This window comes from Triturus cristatus, chromosome 9 (genome assembly GCF_964204655.1).
Source record: "Triturus cristatus chromosome 9, aTriCri1.1, whole genome shotgun sequence".
Taxonomy (NCBI): Eukaryota; Metazoa; Chordata; class Amphibia; order Caudata; family Salamandridae; genus Triturus; species Triturus cristatus.
In genome coordinates this window covers 1,121,165,778-1,121,180,366 of record NC_140592.1, presented here as the reverse complement: position 1 = coordinate 1,121,180,366, position 14,589 = coordinate 1,121,165,778, and the positions used below count along the sequence as shown (strand labels likewise).

Below are 14,589 nucleotides of genomic sequence, written 5' to 3'. Positions count from 1 at the left end.
CTTCTGCTCAGATATTGGCTACTGCGCAATATTACGAGAATAGGGACAAAGAAGAAAAAGAAAAGCAAGAGAAAAAGACGAAAGATTTAAAAACGAAGGTTCTCTTGCAACAAGCCTATCCGCCACGTTATGCTCAGCCTCAAATTCAGCAGCCCCCGCAGTTTCAGAGGTTGTATCAAAAACCTGAGCCATACAATCCGCGACCTTTGTTAGGTCCTAATCAATGTGCCTATTGTAGAGAGGAAGGTCATTTTAAGAATAGTTGTCCAGTTTTATTGCAGCGCAATGGAGCGTTATCTGCTCCACGAGGTTGTGCTGACCTCCAGTCAGCAAACAGAGGTAGAGGTCGGGGTGTGTTGACTCAAGAACAGCGTGCCATTCCTTCTCCCAATTCTGTAAACCACTTTGATCAGCAAACTGTGAGATCTACACAGTATTACAATGAAGACCATTATGTTGAGGGTGAGAATGAGAGTCTTCATGCTAACTAGGACAGCCATGGACAAAGTAAGGGAGTTGTGCCAATCCCAGTAGATCAAAATGGACCTTATGTTAACGTCACTACAATGGGTGTTTCAGAGCCATTTCTTCTGGATACTGGAGCAATGAGAAGTTCTATCATTCATTCTAAACTCCCTAGGGCACCTTTGTCTGGCTTAACGAATGTTTCCGTAGGATTTTCTGGCACCCCTGTTCGCAATCCAGTTTCTTGCCCTTTGCCTATTTCAGTTGGTCCTTATAATTTGGAAGCTCCACTTTTGTTGACGAATGGTTGCGGTGAGAATCTGTTGGGTCTAGACCTATTGAAAAGAATGCATGCTACCATATATTGTTCTCCTTCTGGCGTACATCTTAATCTAGGACAGAAATTGGTCTCCCCAATGTATTTGTCCAAAGATCAGTTTCCACCTGAATTACTTTCTCTTCCAACAGCACTTTGAGCCACGGGTCCGAACGATGTGGGTTGTCTTGAGATTCCGCCTTATGTTGTCACTCTCAAGCCCAATGTTGAATTACCACGCATCCCACAATATAGAATTTCTACAGAAGGTGAGAAAGCGCTTTTGGGAATCATTCATGACTTGATTCGGAAGGGTGTGGTTGAAGAAACAAGAGGTAATACATGCAATAGTCCTATTCTTCCTCTTATTAAACACACTGATCCTTCTCAGCCTCCTGTGTACCGTTTTGTAATTGATCTGCGAGAAGTAAACAAAATTTTGATTCCACAATTTCCTGTTGTGCCAGATATCACTGCTTTGTTGACAATGATACCTTCCACAGCGACTTGGTTTTCTGTTATCGATCTAAAGAATGCCTTCTTTAGTATTCCCATTGCAGAAGAGAGTAGGGACATTTTTGGCTTCTCTCTTGGAGGCCGAAGCTTCCGGTTTAAGCGCGCACCTCAGGGTTATTGTGAAAGTCCCTCTATTTACAGCCAAGCTTTAAAGAGTCATCTTGATACTTTTCACTTGCCGTCTGGTGCTGCTCTTATTCAATATATGGATGACTTATTAGTCGCCGCTGATTCAGAAGATATCTGCAAAGATGTCACTGTTGCATTGTTACGCCACTTGTTTAAACTGAATCACAAGGTTTCACCTTCCAAACTACAATATGTTTCTCGAGAGGTTACCTACTTGGGTCATCTCCTATCAAAGGAGGGACGACGATTGACACCAGAACGAATTCAGGCGATTTCGCGAATGTCTGTACCATCCACACAAAGGGAAGTACGTGCCTTTCTGGGTATTACTTCCTATTGTAGACAGTGGATCCCTAACTTCTCTCTAATTGCTAAACCTTTGTTGGCACTCACTTTAAAAGATACGCCTCAGCCCCTTCCATGGACTGATGACTGCCAAAAGAGTTTCACTGACTTACGTACCGCTCTGTGTTCTGCTCCTGTACTAGGTACTCCAGATTACACTAAGCCTTTTACGCTTTATGTGCATGAGAGAGAAGGTTGTGCATTGTCAGTTTTAGCGCAACAATTTGGAGACAAACAGCGGCCATGTGCTTATTTTTTGGCTACGTTAGATCCCGTAGCTAAAGCATTGCCCAGTTGTCTCAAAGCGACAGCAGCAGCAGCAATTTCTATCCGACAGTCTGCTGGAGTAGGGTTGGATAACACTCTCATTGACATGGTGCCACATGCAGTGGATACTTTGCTAAACAGAACGAAAACACAGCATCTTACGAGCGCTCGTCTAACTGGATACGAGCTGACACTGTTGGCTAGTCACATACACATAAAACGATGTAATACCCTAAACCTAGCTACTTTGTTGCCCCTTCCAAATGAGGAGAATGTTGAGGACCAGCATGATTGTTTCTTCCATACTGAGGAAGAGACAAAAGGAAGAATTGACCTGTGAGACACACCGCTAGAGAATCCGGATGGAACTCTATGGGTAGATGGTTCTTGCTTTAAAATGCCTAATGGAGATACAGTTTCAGCTTATGCTGTAACTACTTTACATACGATTGTGGAAACTGCACGTATTAGACACAATTCAGCGCAAGCAGCAGAATTGATAGCATTAACGAGAGCTTGTGTATTATCGAAAGGGAAAAGAGTGAACGTATACACTGACAGCAAATACGCTTTCGGTGTAGCGTTCAATTTTGGGCGTCTCTGGAAGGAGAGGGGTTTTCTCACTTCACATGGCACCAAAATACAACATGGTCAGTTGGTGACTGATCTCCTCCAATCACTTGCCTTACCCACCCAAATAGTGATAGTGAAATGTAGTGCACACAAAAAGATTACGGATGATGTTGATCGAGGAAATGCATTTGCAGATGAAATGGCAAAGAAGACAGCGAGAGATTCAACGAGTCGAATGTATGTGGCAGGTCCTGCGAATTGGGTCAGAGAGAGAGGAATGTGTGAGAATACAGTAGAAAGTGTAAACGCGATTCAGAAAGAGGCATCAGAGAGGGAGATGAGCAAGTGGAAAGAAAGTACGGGAATGTTAGATGAGATGGGTTGTTGGGTGGAATTATCTGAACATCAACGTTGGCTGTTACCAGATGCCTATGTTCTCCCAGTGGTTACTATGGCACATGGTCCAGCCCACTTAAGTGCAAAAGGCATTTGTAAACTTCTGGCTCCAGTGTGGCAGAATGAAAGTATCCCAAAATGTGCAGACAATGTAGTAAAGCACTGTATTGTTTGTTTAATGTACAACCCGGGAAAGGGAACCCCAACAGGTCACTTTGCTCCTCCGACATACCCATTTGAGGTGTTGCAAATCGATTACATTCATATGGAGCGATGCAACAACCTCAAATATGTTCTGGTGGTAGTATGCGCCTTTTCGTGATGGATAGAAGCATACCCTCTAAAAGATAACACAGCCCTATCCACAGCTAAAATCCTTTTAAAAGAATTCTTCCCCAGGTTTGGTTCGCCGCGCATTGTCTGGAGTGACAATGGGAGCGAATTTGTTGGCCAAGTCATGCAGAAAGTTTGTGCAGGTCTTGGTATCAAGCAAAAGTTCCACGCGGCAAATCATCCACAGTCAGCGGGTTTAGTAGAATGTTACAACGGAACTTTGAAATTAAAGTTAGCAAAGGTTCAAGCAAGTACAGGACTCAATTGGCCCGATGCTTTGCCGTTAGCTCTGCTATCCACCAGAACTGCCGTACACTCTCGTTTGGGAGTTAGCCCATATGAGGTGGTGTTTGGCCGTCCGGCTAACGTATGGGGAATCCCTCGCCCTAAGAAATTCTCAGACTTGCCATATCCACTGTTGATTGACTATCTGCATGACCTTACGACTAAATTGCGTGTTCTTCATCAACAGATTCAGAGTGCTCTGCCGGAGGGTTCCACAGACCCAGGTCACTCCATCCGACCAGGTGACTGGGTGTGCGTGAAGAATTTTCAGAGGTCCAGCAATTTGGAACCCAGATGGCGGGAGCCTCAAATGGTCCTCCTCACCACGAGAACAGCAGTTAAAGTCGAAGGAAAGAAAAATTGGATTCACGGTGTGCATTGTAAGAAAGTGCCTTTGCCTTTGCCTTACGATCAATGGGTCGCAGAGGTGTTGGTGACTGTGAAAGTGAAAGAGTTCCACGATTTGTACCCTTCAGCGATGCACACCTGAGTGGGACACTGTCTGAGAAAGAGGACGACGACATTTTACAGGAAGCAATTCCATCGCATCATCGCTTGGATACGACTGAACCACGAACATTGTTCCAAGAGTAGTGGCAATAGGCCTGCAGGATCTTCAGTGTCATAGGACAGTAGTACATCGTGACTTGAGTGATTGAGGAAGATTGCCGTGAGCATCTATTAGTAAGATGAAAACTACACTAGGTAATAAAGAAAGAAAAGATGAAATGAAGAAAGCATCCTGTAAAATAATGTACAGTCGTTTTAGTATAACTTTATGTGTTATTATATCATAATGTATTGTTTTGGCGATTATTAGTTGGATAATTTATGCTTTGCAGCCAAAAGATGCCTCCCCTTCTTCCTCTTTGCCTTCTTCTACTACCTCTCCACACCTCTTTCATACTCTTCCTTCACATGAACTCGTCAGAAGAACCGGGTATTATAACAATTCCTTTATCCAGCTATTACATCAGCACCCATTAGTGGTTAATACAACTGATTGTTGGGTGTGTGGTCTTATGCCACATACCACAGAGAAAGGAATGCCATATCTAGTTCTCCCTTTTTTTTATGAGGGTTCTGCTTGGGCTTACTTTGTCATTTTCTCAAATGCTTATCAAAGCAAATTCAGACGATCTGTTAGTTCACATATTAATTATCCGGATTTTAGTCATAGTTCTTTGATTAAAGGTATGGTAGTTATGGCTAAAATCATGGAGAATAGTAAAATCCCCATTGACGAAAGAAAAGCATACACTAATTTGAACGTCACCCAATATATGTCTAGTCTCAGTAGTAAGGTTGGAAAAGGAAAGTCCTTGCCGATTTGGACTATACCACATCAGGGTAATTTCTGCTTACAGATAAATTATCGCCCTTCTGACACTACACATAGGAATAACTGCTCCTACACGTACGTTTATTCCTCTCAGAACTCGCCTCCTCTAGTGCCGTCTCAAGGCACCTATTTCATCTGCTATGATAGAGCTTATACTTGGTTACCAACGGGTTTCTCTGGTACTTGTTATATAGCCTTTCGTCTTACCCCTACTTACACCGCTTCCGCAAATCCTCACCGAGCCCGATACGGCAGAGGGATTATTGATTCAAAGGACACAGCAGGACAAGAGGGAGGAGATTTCCTTAAAGGTTTTCTTCCCTTCTGGGGTCCAATGGCTAACAGCAGAAATATAAGGCAATTGGTCCGTGTCGTAGAGACTACAATAGACATCACTGTAGGAGCCTTAAGTAACATCACGGCAGAACTACAGGCGGATCGTCTTATGACATTGCAAAATCGAATTGCCTTAGACTTTGTTCTTGCTGATCGTGGTGGAGTATGCAAATTGATCGGGTCAAGTTGCTGTATTTTCATACCTAATGACGCTCCGACAGTATACCAAGATATCTCCAAGTTGCACATAATCTCTGAGTCTATTCATCAGGACGAAGGAGATTGGTCTTTAACGGAATGGTTTTGGGGACTACTGTCCAAATGGGGTTGGAAAGCATTGACGTTTCTTGGTATAATCTTGACCATTATTTTCTCCTGTTGCCTTTGTATGCACTGTGGTCCCGCTATCTGTGATCTTTGTGCTACTATGTGCATCCCAAAACCCAAACCACAAGTAACAGAAAACATAAGAATGATGCTACAGCAACAGCTCGATGACCTCATGGCTATTGACGTGGACTCAGATTAACATGAGTCTATCTTGCCCGACAATAGTGAGTCTATCTTGCCTGAGTTCTGGCAAAAGGAGGGTCTGAGGAACTTCGATTTTCGATCACGATCGAATCGACCCGCCATTTTGTGGCCCGCCGCCATTTTGTGTTGCCAGCACTCAGGCAGCACGGCGAACAAAGTCTATTCTGCTTTTTCTGTAGCCCGGTGTCGAAATACGCCCTCGGCCTCTATTTGTAAAGCTGGTGTTAGAACTAGCCGAGTACACTAATCCCTGTCTGGCTTTTCTAATCCGCGTCTCAACTATCTGTTGGCTCACACTATTCTTTCCTGACTTTATCTTATCGACTGGCCTTCACTGTCTCCTGCTAGCATTCTCTCGTTTCACAACTGTCCTCCAACACACACAAACGTATCTCGCCACCTGCAAATTAGTTATGAATCTGTTAATGTATTAATGTAATCTGTAATGTGACAGAGTGTCCCGTGTCTCTGTGTAGCGAAGTAGGAGAACTCCGGAGACTTTGGGCGTACCCTGCGCCGCCAGGCCCAAAAGGTTCTGGTTCTTCACTTCTGAGCTAGATGAATCCCCAGGAATCTCATCCGCCCCTTTGCCCCCTGTAATGTATTCGCACAATTCCGTCCCATTATTTCGTTTTTTTCTCTGTTGGTTTTATAACCAGAAATGTTACCGAATTCCTCAGCCAGTTCGAACAACCAAGGTATTGCTTCAACATGATTGGAGGTATACATAAGAAGGTCCTCAGCATATAGGGCGATCTTAAGATCCAAATCTGCAATTCTAAAATACCTAATACTGGGATCTGCTCTAAGTGCACATACAAAAGGTTCAATATATAAATTGAATAATAAGGGTGACGGGGCAGCCTTGCCTAGTACCTCTTGAGATGCTAAACCATTCAGTTAAGGCACCGTTAACTAAAACTTTTGCTCGGGGGTTCAAATAAAGAGATTTGAAAGTCTCAACAAAATTAATTGGAAAATTAAACTTATTCATGGTCTCCCAACGATAACACCAGTTCACCTGATCGAATGCCTTAGCGGCGTCGATTGCGACAATAGTGAGTGGCAGCTTTTTTTCCATTGCAACGTCTATAGCCCCAATAGCTTGAAAGATGAGCTCATTGAGCTGTGTTCCAGGTATAAACCCCCTCTGATCAGGGTGTATGATGGTTTTAATAATTTTATCCATCCTAGTAGCCAATATCCCAGAGAAGATCTTAAGATCCGAATTTAACAACGAGATCGGTCTGTATGTTTCAATTTTGTGGGGATCCTTATTCTGTTTAGGAATCAATGATACTGTCGCTTTGGACCATGACGGGGGATGCCCTCACCTTGTAAATATATTTTATTAAAAAGGGATTTTAATACCGGCACTACCCTATCTGAGAGACCAAGATAAACTTCAATTGGTAACCCATCGGGGCTAGCAGCTTTACCCCTACTCATTTTTTTAAAGTTGTTCTCTAATTTCCCCCTCAGAAATACTAGTAGCTAAATACAGCCTGTCAGATTCAGACAGCTGTGGAAGATCCTTCAGATTTAACCATGCATTAACTTCATCTGGTCTATATATGATGTCCTCTTGATATAGATCATGCATAAAGGATCTTGCCTCCTCTCTAATTTTGTCATCCTCCTGTAACAGGGCACCTGACCCCCTTTGTACCAGGCTCTTAATGTGGTTTCTTACCCTTTCTGTTCTTGATTTCCATGCCAGCAGGGAGCCACATTTTTCGCCCTAGGCTAAATGTTGTAATTTGCTGGCATCCCATCTGTCCTTCATGATCTTGTCATTTCTGGCCTGAAAGTCTGCCTGTAAAATCACCAGTTCCCTCTCCAACTGAGGCATAAGATCCCGGGAGGTCAGGGCTGCTTGTTGCAGCTCTATCTCCTTTTCCTTAATCTTCTTGAGGCCATCTATTTCTATTTTTTTAATGGATTTTCTTTTGTGTGTCATGAGAGAGCTCAGAAGCCCCCTCAAATATGCTTTAAGGGTCTCCCAAACTATCTGGTCACAAGTGGAACCTATATTAAAACTACAAAAGTCTCCTATTTTACCATCTAGCTCCACCTTCATGCTCTCGTCCAGTAACAAAGTCCTGTCGAGAGTCCACCTCCTCTCACACTTTTTAAGCCTAAAATTAAGCACCAGCTCAACGGCAGAGTGGTCAGATATAATCGCCGGAATATAACTAATGGACTTAAGATCTGAAAGCATACTCTGACCTACCAAGAAGTAATCTATCCTTGAATATTTGTAGTTTTTACTGTAGAAAGAACATTCTCTGGCATTACCGTTATTTAATCTCCAGATGTCGAGCAAATAAAACTCCTTAATGACATTCTTAAGTATGGAAAATGTTCTAGTTGGAACATTATATTTTACTTTAGAAGTCTGATCGAATTGCTTATCAAACACTAAGTTAAAATCCCCGCCGAGTATAACTGGGGCAGATGTATATAACAGGCTGGCCTCAAGATTTAGAAGAGGACCAGAGTTGTCCTCGTTAGGCCCATAATAGACAGCACAAGTTATTGGTGAACTGCATATAGACAGGGTTGCCACCAGCCATCTTCAGACTGGTCAGTATCCCATTTCTCCACCTTAATCCCCGTATTAGCTCTTATAATTATTGCTTCCCCTCTTGTGCAACCTCTTTGTTTGGAGCATATCACCTCCTGGACCCAGCTAAGCTTACTAAAACCCTGTTTACATTATGGGGCTTCTAAGTGAGTTTCCTGCAAAAAATAGATATGGGCCTCATTATTTTTTAGGAACTCGCACACCCGAGATAACTTCCTGCTCCCCCTGAGGCCATTCACGTTCCAGGAGAGGAGTTTAATCTCAAATAACCTACTCATAACCTACCCATAAAGCTACCCATCCAGAGCTAACAAAACCTTCTTTTAGAGATTGTTATTGATGTGCAATGGGGACACAGCTAGTACTCACCTTCACAGTCATCCAATTGGCCATGTGTCTCAGGGATACACATGCGCATAGATGTCACTTACCAGGGTGTACCTTCATGTGCAAACATTATACCTACATCCAGCCATACCTCCATACGTGAGTGAACAAGTGATGACACATCTGTCTCATTTAGAATGTTTTATTCACATTCAGGTGATTGTGGGAGCTGGGGCTGCACATGGCCATCCAAGCCCACATCACATGGAAGCCCAGTGGTGTGCCAACCAGAGTCCTTTGGGGATTGCACAGTGATTGTGAAGAGAGAGAGTGCAGTCCGCAGCAGGATAGCTGTGTAATTGGCCAGCGGTTAAGAAATGGCAGTCCGTGTCGGGGTCTGGGTGAAAGTCTCAGAGTGTTTCGGGGGTCACTATGAGGTGTTTCCCAGACCATGATTAATAGGTCATAACCAGGCAGGGACAGACCATACTGCGGTGATGGCTACTACTGCCTCCTTCCCCACACAGAAGTTCACATCCCCTTCTTACTCCCCTGATACGGGTTCTGTGTCCGGTGTGTCCGTGTGTGTGTGGCGGGGGGATGGCTGCATCACTGTGTGCCATTGACACATCAGACAGCGAAGGTGATGGGGCAGCATCACTGTGTGCCACGGACACATCAGGAGTCAGAGCTGTGTGTGTTGATGTTCCCGCTGCAGTCATCTGGGAACGGCTCTGTGGCAGCAATGGCAAGATGAAGTACTGCAAACCTCAATTTTAACTTGAAAAAATAACTTTTTTCACACATCTTTGTGTGGGAAAGTGTGGCATCACCGGGCTAATACAAATTTCCTACCACCCAGCGTTCCCCCAGGTCTCCCGATAAAACTGGTGCCTCACTTGTGTTCGAAGCCTAAGTACCCGCGACAGGCAAAGGCCCAAAACGTAGTGAGGCGACATCAAAATTGCCTCTCTCAAAACAACCTGGTTTTGCAAGGGGGGTCACCTGGGTTTTTGGCCCCGTGCTCGGCGGCCATCTAGGTAGACCAACCAAACCCACACATTTCTGAAAACTAGACACCCGGGGGCTTCCAGGAAGGTATAGCTTGCATGGATCCCCCAACGTTTCCTTACCCAGAATCCCCTGCAAACCTCAATTTTAGCTGAAAAAATCACTTTTTTTACACATTTTTGTGTGGGAAAATTGTGGCATCACCGGGCTCACACAAATTAACCACCACCCAGCGTTCCCCCAGGTCTCCTGGTAAAAATGGTGCCTCACTTATTTTGGAGGCCCAAGTACCCGCAACAGGCAAGGGCCCAAAACGTAGTGAGGCGACATCAAAATTGCTTATCTGAAAACCACCTGGTTTTGCAAGGGGGGTCACCTGGGTTTTTGGCCCCGTGCTCAGAGGCTATCTAGGGAAACCTACCAAACCCACACATTTCTGAAAAAGACACCCGGGGGCTTTCAGGGAGGTATGGCTTGCATGGATCCCCCAATGTTTCCTTACCCAGAATCCCCTGCAAACCTCAATTTTAGCTGAAAAAATCTCTTTTTTCACACATTTTTGTGTGGGAAAGTTGTGGCATCACCGGGCTCACACAAATTTCCCACCACCCAGTGTTCCCCCAGGTCTCCCGGTAAAAATGGTGCCTTACTTGTGTGGGAGGCCCAAGCAACCACGACAGGCAAGGGCCCAAAACGTAGTGAGGCGACATCAAAATTGCCTATCTCATAACCACCTGGTTTTGCAAGGGGGGTCATCTGGGTTTTTGGCCCCGTGCTTCGCTGCCATCTAGGGAAACCTACCAAACCCACACATTTCTGAAAACTAGACATCCGGGGGCTTCCAGGAAGGTGTGGCTTGCGTGGTTCCCCCAAAGTTTCCTTACCCAGAATCCCCTGCAAACCTCAATTTTAGCTGAAAAAATCTCTTTTTTCACACATTTTTGTGTCGGAAAGTTGTGGCATCACCGGGCTCACACAAATTTCCCACCACCCAGCGTTCCTCCAGGTCTCCCGGTAAAAATGGTGCCTCACTTGTGTGGATCCATAATTTTCCAACCACCACGCGTTCCCCAAAGTCATACGAGAAAAATGATACCTCACTTGTGCGGGTCGGCCTACAGCCAGCGACAGGAAACGGCAGAGCTAATGTTAAAAAGCTACAGCTAGACACTTCGCAAAAAAAGGGTACATTTTCATTGTGAAAATGTGGTGTGTTCATGTTGGTTTTTGAGCCATTTCCTGTCGTGGGCACTATGCCTACTCACACAAGTGAGGTACCATTTTTATCAGGAGACTTAGGGTAATGCAGATTTGTAACGCAACTGTTATTACCTATTGATTTGTGATGCATTTCTGCCTTCCAAATGAAAGACATTGTGTAAAAAAGAAGTCATTTTGAAAAATGACCGATAATTCTCATGCTAGTATGAGTATTCCCAATTTCGAAAATGTGCAAATATGTACTGTTTCTAAGCTCTATAATTTGTTCCCATTTCAGAAATACATAGGTGTCTTTCACACCGAGTTTTCCATGTATACATTTTCCCACAATAATTGCTATATACCCGGGACATAATGAGAAACCTTTGCAAATTGCTGCTCAGTTTTTGACTCTGGGTTCGTTGGGTTCTTGGTGAGCCTGCAAGTCCTATATATCTCCACAACCAGGAAGGTCCAGCGGATGTAACTGTATATTGCTTTCAAAGAGATGTCATAATTAGAAGAAGTTACAGGTAAAAGGCTGTTTTTTTCAACTAATGATCAATTTTTGCTATATTTTTATTTTTTTATTTTTTTTGAAAAACCTTTATTGCACATAAAAACTCAATACAAACATGGGCCTACAACCACCAGGGCCGGCCGCTAATATATACATGTTCAACAACATCAAGGAAGCAATGGGCCCCCTGGGGCTCAGCCGAATTGACAAAGTACTGAGTGCACCTCAGAAGTTATCCGGATATATAAATTTTAGAAACACAAACAAAAAAGGAAAAATAAAATAACACCAAAAGACAAGGTGGAAACCATCGAAAAAGAGGCGTCTAACCACGGTTGGGGGACCACGCAGTCCCAACTCCACCCTCAGGTGGTCAATGAGGATGATCAAGGGGGAGGTGGGGGTGACGGGAGAGCCACAACCATCTACAGGTGAAATGCAATAGTCCGGGAACCTCAGGATCAGGGGGACAAGGCAGCATCAGATGAGTCCACGAGGGGGGGTGTGCAGATGTTCCCACGGTATGCGTTCCACTGGCCCCAAATTCTACCCCACGCCCCCGGCTTACCCCGGGCCACATACACAGTCTTCTCTCTGCACATGCACCAGTCCATGTTCTCCTTCCATACTGACACGGTGGGAGGCCGCCGGGAACCCCAAAGCTGTGCGATGTCCCTCTTAGCAACCATGTTCCCAAGGGCCGCCCACCGAGTCTGAGCCGCATTATAATCGTTAGGCTCCCACACATCGGCGAACCACAGGCAATAGGGCGACCCCAGTGACACATTCCATGACAGCATGCACCCAGCGCCAATACTCCGCAACCTTACGGCACTCCCAGAGAACATGGAGAAAAGTGGCGCTGAGCCCACAGCCGCGCCTACAGAGCCCGTCTTCAGAGAAACCCATCAGAACTAAACGAGGGCCCGTCACGTAGACACGGTGGAGAATTTTAAGCTGGACAAGACGGAGACGCGCGGGTATGGCCACCTCCTTAGGGGAGGACAGCGCAGACTGCCAGTCCTCGTCGTCCAGTTCCACCCCATCCCCGATCCACGCCTCCCGCAGACGCACGAGGAGATCCGCCCGAATGTTTATTAGTTTTTTATAGATAAGGGAAATAGTACTGTCGGGCAAGTGACCGTCGAGTATGCGGTCCTCGAGTGGCGAAGACACAGGGACTGCAGTCCCGGCCCCGATGGCCGAGAGCAAAGCGTGGCGAACCTGAACGTACCGAAAGAACTCCCTCTCACTCAATTCGTACTCACTCTGCAGCGCAGCGAAGGATTTAACCGCACCCTTCACCCAAAGGTCACCTACTCTGCTGATGCCAATCGTGTCCCAACGCTCAAATCCCTTCGTCGTCCAGAGGCTTCCCAATCTTTCAGACGCAAACAAGAGGGTCGCGCCCGTCAAGCGATCATTCCAGCCCATGGCCACATTCGCAGCCTTCCACAAGCGTACTGCAATCTTAGTGGGACCGGTTAAGGTCCTCCCAGCCGATCGAGAGTAAAGCGCTCTGATAAAGTTGCCGCCAGGCAACAAAAATCTATCCATTTCGAAAGCCGGATTCGGACCAGGTGAGTACGTTGCATGGTTAATAGCAGATAGCTGGGAAGCCCAATAGTACCTCCTGATGTCCGGGAGCGCAATGCCCCCGTCGTACCAGGGGAGAGTCAGTTTTGCAAGAGCAATACGTGCACGATCGCCCCAAACAAGTCTCCTTTGTAAGCTCTCCACTTCCCGGAAGTAGGCCGCTGGAATAATATCAAAGGAGTTCTGAAGTGCGTAGAGAATTCGGGTAAGAGACATCATTTTAAAAAGTGCCGCACGACCGAGGGGAGACAAGGGAAGCTTACGCCAACGGGCCACGTCTAACCTCAATCTCCGAAGTGGAGAGAGGAGATTATGCTCGTAGCGGACAGCAGGATCCAATGAGACGTACACCCCCAGGTACGTAAAGCCGGAGCTGGACGCCTTAATGGGAAAACGAGAAGGCAAGAGAGGAAAGCCACCGGATATAGCATAGACACAAGATTTGGACCAGTTAATGATCAAACCAGAGTTCTTGCCGAAGGAAGTGAGGATGTCAAAGAGCACATTGAGTGACTTACGTGGTGAGGTGAGGTACAAGAGAATGTCGTCCGCGTACAACGAAACACGATCCTCGAAGCCAGGGGCCCACTGGATCCCTCTTATCGACGGTTCCCAACGGAGCCAAGCAGCGAGCGGTTCCAAAGCTAACGCGAAGAGCAGGGGAGACCACGGACACCCCTGCCTAGTGCCCCTCCCGAGAACGAAGGGCCGGGAAACCCTCCCATTAACGACCACCTGTGCCAGCGGGGCAGCGTATAAGAGTTTAACCCAGTTAATAAATCCCGCCCCGAAGCCAAACTTTGCCAGGGCGGCCCAAAGATACGGCCATTCTATCGTATCAAAGGCCATCGTGGCGTCCAAGGAAACCAAGATGGCCGGCTCTGAAAGATATTCCGCCCTTGCAAGTACGCCATGTAGGCGCCGCAAGTTAAGGGCCGTATTCCGGTGTGGGATAAAACCGGATTGGTCCGGATGCACCAGATCGCAAATAACAGTAAGCAGGCGGTTCGCAAGAACCTTGGCAAGGATTTTCGGCTCTGCGTTCAGCAGAGAAATAGGCCTATACGAGGCGCAACGGTCCCGAGGCTTACCGTCCTTGGGAATCACGACTATAGTGACCAGGCGTTGGTCATCAGGGAGAGAGCCGAGTTCAAGCGACTCCGAGAACATACGACGGAGAAATGGTGCAAGCTTATCTGGTTGCAGTTTATAGAGTTCAATCGGGAGTCCGTTGGGGCCCATAGCTTCGCCTGAGCGAAGGGAACGAATCGCGGTGGCGATCTCGTCAACCGAAAGTGGGGCATCCATCTGCTCACGCTCCTCCACCGACAAGCAGGGCAAGGCAATATCCTTCAACAAGTGACGAGAGTCAGCCTCATCTCTAGTAGACACCGGGGAGTACACAGCACAGAAGTAGTCCGCAAAACACTCCACAATCTCACCAGGGTCAGTCACACTCACTCCCTCCGACGTCTGAAGCACGGGGACCACTCGATTCACTCTCTCCTTCT

General features: G+C 46.1%; 1 pseudogene across 1 annotated transcript in view; it reads right to left on the bottom strand.

Moving 5' to 3' along the window:
* Nucleotides 1-14,589, bottom strand: part of LOC146799472 (uncharacterized) — a 154,420-nt pseudogene that overhangs the window by 75,431 nt on the left and 64,400 nt on the right. The window lies entirely within an intron of this gene.